This window comes from Aquarana catesbeiana, linkage group LG03 (genome assembly GCF_042186555.1).
Source record: "Aquarana catesbeiana isolate 2022-GZ linkage group LG03, ASM4218655v1, whole genome shotgun sequence".
NCBI classification, from domain to species: Eukaryota; Metazoa; Chordata; class Amphibia; order Anura; family Ranidae; genus Aquarana; species Aquarana catesbeiana.
Window position 1 is genome coordinate 638,043,966 of NC_133326.1, and position 12,122 is coordinate 638,056,087.

Below are 12,122 nucleotides of genomic sequence, written 5' to 3' on the forward strand. Positions count from 1 at the left end.
CGCTGCCAGTCTGTTATGGAAAGGGGCGGGGGTTCTAGGTGGGGGGTGAGCGCGCGCACCGCTGTGGGACACCTGATGTGAGTGGGGGGGGGCACGTGGGACACCTGATGTGAGTGGGGGGGGCACAGGGGACACCTGATGTGAGTGGGGGGGGGCACTGGGGACACCTGATGTGAGTGGGGGGGGCACTGGGGACACCTGATGTGAGTGGGGGGGGCATTGGGGACACCTGATGTGAGTGGGGGGGGCACTGGGGACACCTGATGTGAGGGGGGGGCACTGGGGACACCTGATGTGAGGGGGGGACACCTGATGTGAGGGGGGGGCACTGGGGACACCTGATGTGAGGGGGGGGGCACTGGGGACACCTGATGTGAGGGGGGGACACCTGATGTGAGGGGGGGGCACTGGGGACACCTGATGTGAGGGGGGGGCACTGGGGACACCTGATGTGAGTGGGGGGGGCACTGGGGACACCTGATGTGAGGGGGGGACACCTGATGTGAGGGGGGGGGGCACTGGGGACACCTGATGTGAGTGGGGGGGGCACTGGGGACACCTGATGTGAGTGGGGGACACCTGATGTGAGTGGGGGACACCTGATGTGAGGGGGGGACACCTGATGTGAGTGGGGGGGGCACTGGGGACACCTGATGTGAGTGGGGGACACCTGATGTGAGGGGGGGGCACTGGGGACACCTGATGTGAGGGGGGGGCACTGGGGACACCTGATGTGAGGCGGGGGCACTGGGGACACCTGATGTGAGGGGGGGGCACTGGGGACACCTGATGTGAGGGGGGGCTCCGCCGGGGACTCCTGATGTGAGGGGGGGCTCCGCCGGGGACTCCTGATGTGAGGGGGGGCTCCGCCGGGGACTCCTGATGTGAGGGGGGGCTCCGCCGGGGACTCCTGATGTGAGGGGGGGCTCCGCCGGGGACTTCTGATGTGAGGGGGGCTCCACTGGGGACTTCTGATGTGAGGGGGGCTCCGCCGGGGACTCCTGGTGTGAGGGGGGCTCCGCCGGGGACTCCTGGTGTGAGGGGGGCTCCGCTGGGGACTCCTGGTGTGAGGGGGGGCTCCGCCGGGGACACCTGATGTGAGGGGGGCTCCGCCGGGGACTCCTGATGTGAGGGGGGCTCCGCTGGGGACTCTTGATGTGAGGGGGGCTCCGCTGGGGACTTCTGATGTGAGGGGGGCTCCGCCGGGGACTCCTGGTGTGAGGGGGGCTCCGCTGGGGGCACCTGATGCAAGGACGGACTCTGCTCGGACATCTGAAGCAAGGACGGACGGCTGGTGGCAGGCGACGTGGCAGGTGACACGCTCAGGGATCCCACTGATTCTGCATTATGGTGAGTTGAATGATTTCATTTTATATTACAATGTAATAATAGAAATAATGCGCTTCAATCATCCTGACACCATAACAACCATGGTGCCGGGATGATTGAAGCATTAACACCAGGTGTTTGGAGTATCTTTATCTGCTGATTGTTAAACTTTCTAGAATACACATATTTTTATTGTGTAGGATCTGGGGCTGCTGTCCCGTCATTTCCCTCTCTCTCCCCCTCTCCCCCCCTCTCCATCCCTCATTCATTTCAGACTCTAACCACACCCTCTAGAGCCACGCCCATTTAAGCCACGCCCACAATTTCGCGTAAACCACGCCTATTTTTCGTTTCTGGATGATGGTACAACCTTTATTCTTTTACCTCTTCTACTCATTATTATTGATTTTAGAGACTACCCCTATTTTCTCAAGTAGTATGGTAAATACACCCTTCCAAGTATGCATGTAGAGAAGACTTCTGTTTTCACGCAGGACAAAAAGGTTGATCTTCTCAATGCTTCAGGAACTAGGCCCTAGGTCAATAGGGGGACATCAGGGGGGTTGGTGGCTGGTTTATAGAAGTAAAAAAGTCCCAAAGACTGTTTGAATAGTTGAATAGCAGAGGTGCCCGTGATGACCTAGTTTTAGTAACACAATACAGTGTGCCTGTCCTCAGTCCAAAATGGCTGGCCACATATGGTTGGTGGAGCTGTGCTAATATAAAGGTTATACAAACCTATAACATAGCTGCCAACTGTCCCGAATTTCCCGGGACATTCCCGGGACTTGGACTTCATTCCCGGATTTGTGGCGTCCCGGGAAATGTCCCGAAAAATTCGGTTCCGGTTTTTGAAACCGCCGCCGCCGCCGCCGCCGCCGCTAGAGGTCGGCGGCCGGCGGAGACATTGTCTCCGCCGGCTGCCATTTTGTTGGAGTTCAGGAAGACGGCTGGGGGGGGCTAGACGAAGCTTCTGCGTCGCCGCCCACCCCCTGCCCCGCTCCGCCTCGGCCCGCCCCGCTCCGCCTCGGCCTGCCTCGGCCCGCCCCGCCTCGGCCCGCTCCGCTCCGCCTCGCCCCGCCTCGGCCCGCCCCGCTCCGCCTCGCCCCGCCTACCCCCCGCCCCGCTGCCAGTCTGTTATGGAAAGGGGCGGGGGTTCTAGGTGGGGGGTGAGCGCGCGCACCGCTGTGGGACACCTGATGTGAGTGGGGGGGGGCACGTGGGACACCTGATGTGAGTGGGGGGGGGCACAGGGGACACCTGATGTGAGTGGGGGGGGGCACTGGGGACACCTGATGTGAGTGGGGGGGCACTGGGGACACCTGATGTGAGTGGGGGGGGGCATTGGGGACACCTGATGTGAGTGGGGGGGGCACTGGGGACACCTGATGTGAGGGGGGGGGGCACTGGGGACACCTGATGTGAGGGGGGGACACCTGATGTGAGGGGGGGGCACTGGGGACACCTGATGTGAGGGGGGGGGCACTGGGGACACCTGATGTGAGGGGGGGACACCTGATGTGAGGGGGGGGCACTGGGGACACCTGATGTGAGGGGGGGGCACTGGGGACACCTGATGTGAGTGGGGGGGGCACTGGGGACACCTGATGTGAGGGGGGGACACCTGATGTGAGGGGGGGGCACTGGGGACACCTGATGTGAGTGGGGGGGGCACTGGGGACACCTGATGTGAGTGGGGGACACCTGATGTGAGTGGGGGACACCTGATGTGAGGGGGGGACACCTGATGTGAGTGGGGGGGGCACTGGGGACACCTGATGTGAGTGGGGGACACCTGATGTGAGGGGGGGGCACTGGGGACACCTGATGTGAGGGGGGGGGCACTGGGGACACCTGATGTGAGGCGGGGGCACTGGGGACACCTGATGTGAGGGGGGGGGCACTGGGGACACCTGATGTGAGGGGGGGCTCCGCCGGGGACTCCTGATGTGAGGGGGGGCTCCGCCGGGGACTCCTGATGTGAGGGGGGGCTCCGCCGGGGACTCCTGATGTGAGGGGGGGCTCCGCCGGGGACTCCTGATGTGAGGGGGGGCTCCGCCGGGGACTCCTGATGTGAGGGGGGGCTCCGCCGGGGACTTCTGATGTGAGGGGGGCTCCACTGGGGACTTCTGATGTGAGGGGGGCTCCGCCGGGGACTCCTGGTGTGAGGGGGGCTCCGCCGGGGACTCCTGGTGTGAGGGGGGCTCCGCTGGGGACTCCTGGTGTGAGGGGGGGCTCCGCCGGGGACACCTGATGTGAGGGGGGCTCCGCCGGGGACTCCTGATGTGAGGGGGGCTCCGCTGGGGACTCTTGATGTGAGGGGGGCTCCGCTGGGGACTTCTGATGTGAGGGGGGCTCCGCCGGGGACTCCTGGTGTGAGGGGGGCTCCGCTGGGGGCACCTGATGCAAGGACGGACTCTGCTCGGACATCTGAAGCAAGGACGGACGGCTGGTGGCAGGCGACGTGGCAGGTGACACGCTCAGGGATCCCACTGATTCTGCATTATGGTGAGTTGAATGATTTCATTTTATATTACAATGTAATAATAGAAATAATGCGCTTCAATCATCCTGACACCATAACAACCATGGTGCCGGGATGATTGAAGCATTAACACCAGGTGTTTGGAGTATCTTTATCTGCTGATTGTTAAACTTTCTAGAATACACATATTTTTATTGTGTAGGATCTGGGGCTGCTGTCCCGTCATTTCCCTCTCTCTCCCCCTCTCCCCCCCTCTCCATCCCTCATTCATTTCAGACTCTAACCACACCCTCTAGAGCCACGCCCATTTAAGCCACGCCCACAATTTCGCGTAAACCACGCCTATTTTTCGTTTCTGGATGATGGTACAACCTTTATTCTTTTACCTCTTCTACTCATTATTATTGATTTTAGAGACTACCCCTATTTTCTCAAGTAGTATGGTAAATACACCCTTCCAAGTATGCATGTAGAGAAGACTTCTGTTTTCACGCAGGACAAAAAGGTTGATCTTCTCAATGCTTCAGGAACTAGGCCCTAGGTCAATAGGGGGACATCAGGGGGGTTGGTGGCTGGTTTATAGAAGTAAAAAAGTCCCAAAGACTGTTTGAATAGTTGAATAGCAGAGGTGCCCGTGATGACCTAGTTTTAGTAACACAATACAGTGTGCCTGTCCTCAGTCCAAAATGGCTGGCCACATATGGTTGGTGGAGCTGTGCTAATATAAAGGTTATACAAACCTATAACATAGCTGCCAACTGTCCCGAATTTCCCGGGACATTCCCGGGACTTGGACTTCATTCCCGGATTTGTGGCGTCCCGGGAAATGTCCCGAAAAATTCGGTTCCGGTTTTTGAAACCGCCGCCGCCGCCGCCGCCGCTAGAGGTCGGCGGCCGGCGGAGACATTGTCTCCGCCGGCCGCCATTTTGTTGGAGTTCAGGAAGACGGCTGGGGGGGGCTAGACGAAGCTTCTGCGTCGCCGCCCACCCCCTGCCCCGCTCCGCCTCGGCCCGCCCCGCTCCGCCTCGGCCTGCCTCGGCCTGCCTCGGCCCGCCCCGCCTCGGCCCGCTCCGCTCCGCCTCGCCCCGCCTCGGCCCGCCCCGCTCCGCCTCGCCCCGCCTACCCCCCGCCCCGCTGCCAGTCTGTTATGGAAAGGGGCGGGGGTTCTAGGTGGGGGGTGAGCGCGCGCACCGCTGTGGGACACCTGATGTGAGTGGGGGGGGCACGTGGGACACCTGATGTGAGTGGGGGGGGCACAGGGGACACCTGATGTGAGTGGGGGGGGGCACTGGGGACACCTGATGTGAGTGGGGGGGCACTGGGGACACCTGATGTGAGTGGGGGGGGGCATTGGGGACACCTGATGTGAGTGGGGGGGGCACTGGGGACACCTGATGTGAGGGGGGGGGGGCACTGGGGACACCTGATGTGAGGGGGGGACACCTGATGTGAGGGGGGGGCACTGGGGACACCTGATGTGAGGGGGGGGGCACTGGGGACACCTGATGTGAGGGGGGACACCTGATGTGAGGGGGGGGCACTGGGGACACCTGATGTGAGGGGGGGGCACTGGGGACACCTGATGTGAGTGGGGGGGGCACTGGGGACACCTGATGTGAGGGGGGGACACCTGATGTGAGGGGGGGGCACTGGGGACACCTGATGTGAGTGGGGGGGGCACTGGGGACACCTGATGTGAGTGGGGGACACCTGATGTGAGTGGGGGACACCTGATGTGAGGGGGGGACACCTGATGTGAGTGGGGGGGGCACTGGGGACACCTGATGTGAGTGGGGGACACCTGATGTGAGGGGGGGGCACTGGGGACACCTGATGTGAGGGGGGGGGCACTGGGGACACCTGATGTGAGGCGGGGGCACTGGGGACACCTGATGTGAGGGGGGGGGCACTGGGGACACCTGATGTGAGGGGGGGCTCCGCCGGGGACTCCTGATGTGAGGGGGGGCTCCGCCGGGGACTCCTGATGTGAGGGGGGGCTCCGCCGGGGACTCCTGATGTGAGGGGGGGCTCCGCCGGGGACTCCTGATGTGAGGGGGGGCTCCGCCGGGGACTCCTGATGTGAGGGGGGGCTCCGCCGGGGACTTCTGATGTGAGGGGGGCTCCACTGGGGACTTCTGATGTGAGGGGGGCTCCGCCGGGGACTCCTGGTGTGAGGGGGGCTCCGCCGGGGACTCCTGGTGTGAGGGGGGCTCCGCTGGGGACTCCTGGTGTGAGGGGGGGCTCCGCCGGGGACACCTGATGTGAGGGGGGCTCCGCCGGGGACTCCTGATGTGAGGGGGGCTCCGCTGGGGACTCTTGATGTGAGGGGGGCTCCGCTGGGGACTTCTGATGTGAGGGGGGCTCCGCCGGGGACTCCTGGTGTGAGGGGGGCTCCGCTGGGGGCACCTGATGCAAGGACGGACTCTGCTCGGACATCTGAAGCAAGGACGGACGGCTGGTGGCAGGCGACGTGGCAGGTGACACGCTCAGGGATCCCACTGATTCTGCATTATGGTGAGTTGAATGATTTCATTTTATATTACAATGTAATAATAGAAATAATGCGCTTCAATCATCCTGACACCATAACAACCATGGTGCCGGGATGATTGAAGCATTAACACCAGGTGTTTGGAGTATCTTTATCTGCTGATTGTTAAACTTTCTAGAATACACATATTTTTATTGTGTAGGATCTGGGGCTGCTGTCCCGTCATTTCCCTCTCTCTCCCCCTCTCCCCCCCTCTCCATCCCTCATTCATTTCAGACTCTAACCACACCCTCTAGAGCCACGCCCATTTAAGCCACGCCCACAATTTCGCGTAAACCACGCCTATTTTTCGTTTCTGGATGATGGTACAACCTTTATTCTTTTACCTCTTCTACTCATTATTATTGATTTTAGAGACTACCCCTATTTTCTCAAGTAGTATGGTAAATACACCCTTCCAAGTATGCATGTAGAGAAGACTTCTGTTTTCACGCAGGACAAAAAGGTTGATCTTCTCAATGCTTCAGGAACTAGGCCCTAGGTCAATAGGGGGACATCAGGGGGGTTGGTGGCTGGTTTATAGAAGTAAAAAAGTCCCAAAGACTGTTTGAATAGTTGAATAGCAGAGGTGCCCGTGATGACCTAGTTTTAGTAACACAATACAGTGTGCCTGTCCTCAGTCCAAAATGGCTGGCCACATATGGTTGGTGGAGCTGTGCTAATATAAAGGTTATACAAACCTATAACATAGCTGCCAACTGTCCCGAATTTCCCGGGACATTCCCGGGACTTGGACTTCATTCCCGGATTTGTGGCGTCCCGGGAAATGTCCCGAAAAATTCGGTTCCGGTTTTTGAAACCGCCGCCGCCGCCGCCGCCGCCGCCGCTAGAGGTCGGCGGCCGGCGGAGACATTGTCTCCGCCGGCCGCCATTTTGTTGGAGTTCAGGAAGACGGCTGGGGGGGGCTAGACGAAGCTTCTGCGTCGCCGCCCACCCCCTGCCCCGCTCCGCCTCGGCCCGCCCCGCTCCGCCTCGGCCTGCCTCGGCCTGCCTCGGCCCGCCCCGCCTCGGCCCGCTCCGCTCCGCCTCGCCCCGCCTCGGCCCGCCCCGCTCCGCCTCGCCCCGCCTACCCCCCGCCCCGCTGCCAGTCTGTTATGGAAAGGGGCGGGGGTTCTAGGTGGGGGGTGAGCGCGCGCACCGCTGTGGGACACCTGATGTGAGTGGGGGGGGCACGTGGGACACCTGATGTGAGTGGGGGGGGCACAGGGGACACCTGATGTGAGTGGGGGGGGGCACTGGGGACACCTGATGTGAGTGGGGGGGCACTGGGGACACCTGATGTGAGTGGGGGGGGGCATTGGGGACACTTGATGTGAGTGGGGGGGGCACTGGGGACACCTGATGTGAGGGGGGGGGGCACTGGGGACACCTGATGTGAGGGGGGGACACCTGATGTGAGGGGGGGGCACTGGGGACACCTGATGTGAGGGGGGGGGCACTGGGGACACCTGATGTGAGGGGGGGACACCTGATGTGAGGGGGGGGCACTGGGGACACCTGATGTGAGGGGGGGGCACTGGGGACACCTGATGTGAGTGGGGGGGGCACTGGGGACACCTGATGTGAGGGGGGGACACCTGATGTGAGGGGGGGGCACTGGGGACACCTGATGTGAGTGGGGGGGGCACTGGGGACACCTGATGTGAGTGGGGGACACCTGATGTGAGTGGGGGACACCTGATGTGAGGGGGGGACACCTGATGTGAGTGGGGGGGGCACTGGGGACACCTGATGTGAGTGGGGGACACCTGATGTGAGGGGGGGGCACTGGGGACACCTGATGTGAGGGGGGGGGCACTGGGGACACCTGATGTGAGGCGGGGGCACTGGGGACACCTGATGTGAGGGGGGGGGCACTGGGGACACCTGATGTGAGGGGGGGCTCCGCCGGGGACTCCTGATGTGAGGGGGGGCTCCGCCGGGGACTCCTGATGTGAGGGGGGGCTCCGCCGGGGACTCCTGATGTGAGGGGGGGGCTCCGCCGGGGACTCCTGATGTGAGGGGGGGCTCCGCCGGGGACTCCTGATGTGAGGGGGGGCTCCGCCGGGGACTTCTGATGTGAGGGGGGCTCCACTGGGGACTTCTGATGTGAGGGGGGCTCCGCCGGGGACTCCTGGTGTGAGGGGGGCTCCGCCGGGGACTCCTGGTGTGAGGGGGGCTCCGCTGGGGACTCCTGGTGTGAGGGGGGGCTCCGCCGGGGACACCTGATGTGAGGGGGGCTCCGCCGGGGACTCCTGATGTGAGGGGGGCTCCGCTGGGGACTCTTGATGTGAGGGGGGCTCCGCTGGGGACTTCTGATGTGAGGGGGCTCCGCCGGGGACTCCTGGTGTGAGGGGGGCTCCGCTGGGGGCACCTGATGCAAGGACGGACTCTGCTCGGACATCTGAAGCAAGGACGGACGGCTGGTGGCAGGCGACGTGGCAGGTGACACGCTCAGGGATCCCACTGATTCTGCATTATGGTGAGTTGAATGATTTCATTTTATATTACAATGTAATAATAGAAATAATGCGCTTCAATCATCCTGACACCATAACAACCATGGTGCCGGGATGATTGAAGCATTAACACCAGGTGTTTGGAGTATCTTTATCTGCTGATTGTTAAACTTTCTAGAATACACATATTTTTATTGTGTAGGATCTGGGGCTGCTGTCCCGTCATTTCCCTCTCTCTCCCCCTCTCCCCCCCTCTCCATCCCTCATTCATTTCAGACTCTAACCACACCCTCTAGAGCCACGCCCATTTAAGCCACGCCCACAATTTCGCGTAAACCACGCCTATTTTTCGTTTCTGGATGATGGTACAACCTTTATTCTTTTACCTCTTCTACTCATTATTATTGATTTTAGAGACTACCCCTATTTTCTCAAGTAGTATGGTAAATACACCCTTCCAAGTATGCATGTAGAGAAGACTTCTGTTTTCACGCAGGACAAAAAGGTTGATCTTCTCAATGCTTCAGGAACTAGACCCTAGGTCAATAGGGGGACATCAGGGGGGTTGGTGGCTGGTTTATAGAAGTAAAAAAGTCCCAAAGACTGTTTGAATAGTTGAATAGCAGAGGTGCCCGTGATGACCTAGTTTTAGTAACACAATACAGTGTGCCTGTCCTCAGTCCAAAATGGCTGGCCACATATGGTTGGTGGAGCTGTGCTAATATAAAGGTTATACAAACCTATAACATAGCTGCCAACTGTCCCGAATTTCCCGGGACATTCCCGGGACTTGGACTTCATTCCCGGATTTGTGGCGTCCCGGGAAATGTCCCGAAAAATTCGGTTCCGGTTTTTGAAACCGCCGCCGCCGCCGCCGCCGCCGCTAGAGGTCGGCGGCCGGCGGAGACATTGTCTCCGCCGGCCGCCATTTTGTTGGAGTTCAGGAAGACGGCTGGGGGGGGCTAGACGAAGCTTCTGCGTCGCCGCCCACCCCCTGCCCCGCTCCGCCTCGGCCCGCCCCGCTCCGCCTCGGCCTGCCTCGGCCCGCCCCGCCTCGGCCCGCTCCGCTCCGCCTCGCCCCGCCTCGGCCCGCTCCGCTCCGCCTCGCCCCGCCTCGGCCCGCCCCGCTCCGCCTCGCCCCGCCTACCCCCCGCCCCGCTGCCAGTCTGTTATGGAAAGGGGCGGGGGTTCTAGGTGGGGGGTGAGCGCGCGCACCGCTGTGGGACACCTGATGTGAGTGGGGGGGGGCACGTGGGACACCTGATGTGAGTGGGGGGCGGCACAGGGGACACCTGATGTGAGTGGGGGGGGGCACTGGGGACACCTGATGTGAGTGGGGGGGCACTGGGGACACCTGATGTGAGTGGGGGGGGGCATTGGGGACACCTGATGTGAGTGGGGGGGGCACTGGGGACACCTGATGTGAGGGGGGGGGGCACTGGGGACACCTGATGTGAGGGGGGGACACCTGATGTGAGGGGGGGGCACTGGGGACACCTGATGTGAGGGGGGGGGCACTGGGGACACCTGATGTGAGGGGGGGACACCTGATGTGAGGGGGGGGCACTGGGGACACCTGATGTGAGGGGGGGGCACTGGGGACACCTGATGTGAGTGGGGGGGGCACTGGGGACACCTGATGTGAGGGGGGGACACCTGATGTGAGGGGGGGGCACTGGGGACACCTGATGTGAGTGGGGGGGGCACTGGGGACACCTGATGTGAGTGGGGGACACCTGATGTGAGTGGGGGACACCTGATGTGAGGGGGGGACACCTGATGTGAGTGGGGGGGGCACTGGGGACACCTGATGTGAGTGGGGGACACCTGATGTGAGGGGGGGGCACTGGGGACACCTGATGTGAGGGGGGGGGCACTGGGGACACCTGATGTGAGGCGGGGGCACTGGGGACACCTGATGTGAGGGGGGGGGCACTGGGGACACCTGATGTGAGGGGGGGCTCCGCCGGGGACTCCTGATGTGAGGGGGGGCTCCGCCGGGGACTCCTGATGTGAGGGGGGGCTCCGCCGGGGACTCCTGATGTGAGGGGGGGCTCCGCCGGGGACTCCTGATGTGAGGGGGGGCTCCGCCGGGGACTCCTGATGTGAGGGGGGGCTCCGCCGGGGACTTCTGATGTGAGGGGGGCTCCACTGGGGACTTCTGATGTGAGGGGGGCTCCGCCGGGGACTCCTGGTGTGAGGGGGGCTCCGCCGGGGACTCCTGGTGTGAGGGGGGCTCCGCTGGGGACTCCTGGTGTGAGGGGGGGCTCCGCCGGGGACACCTGATGTGAGGGGGGCTCCGCCGGGGACTCCTGATGTGAGGGGGGCTCCGCTGGGGACTCTTGATGTGAGGGGGGCTCCGCTGGGGACTTCTGATGTGAGGGGGGCTCCGCCGGGGACTCCTGGTGTGAGGGGGGCTCCGCTGGGGGCACCTGATGCAAGGACGGACTCTGCTCGGACATCTGAAGCAAGGACGGACGGCTGGTGGCAGGCAACGTGGCAGGTGACACGCTCAGGGATCCCACTGATTCTGCATTATGGTGAGTTGAATGATTTCATTTTATATTACAATGTAATAATAGAAATAATGCGCTTCAATCATCCTGACACCATAACAACCATGGTGCCGGGATGATTGAAGCATTAACACCAGGTGTTTGGAGTATCTTTATCTGCTGATTGTTAAACTTTCTAGAATACACATATTTTTATTGTGTAGGATCTGGGGCTGCTGTCCCGTCATTTCCCTCTCTCTCCCCCTCTCCCCCCCTCTCCATCCCTCATTCATTTCAGACTCTAACCACACCCTCTAGAGCCACGCCCATTTAAGCCACGCCCACAATTTCGCGTAAACCACGCCTATTTTTCGTTTCTGGATGATGGTACAACCTTTATTCTTTTACCTCTTCTACTCATTATTATTGATTTTAGAGACTACCCCTATTTTCTCAAGTAGTATGGTAAATACACCCTTCCAAGTATGCATGTAGAGAAGACTTCTGTTTTCACGCAGGACAAAAAGGTTGATCTTCTCAATGCTTCAGGAACTAGGCCCTAGGTCAATAGGGGGACATCAGGGGGGTTGGTGGCTGGTTTATAGAAGTAAAAAAGTCCCAAAGACTGTTTGAATAGTTGAATAGCAGAGGTGCCCGTGATGACCTAGTTTTAGTAACACAATACAGTGTGCCTGTCCTCAGTCCAAAATGGCTGGCCACATATGGTTGGTGGAGCTGTGCTAATATAAAGGTTATACAAACCTATAACATAGCTGCCAACTGTCCCGAATTTCCCGGGACATTCCCGGGACTTGGACTTCAT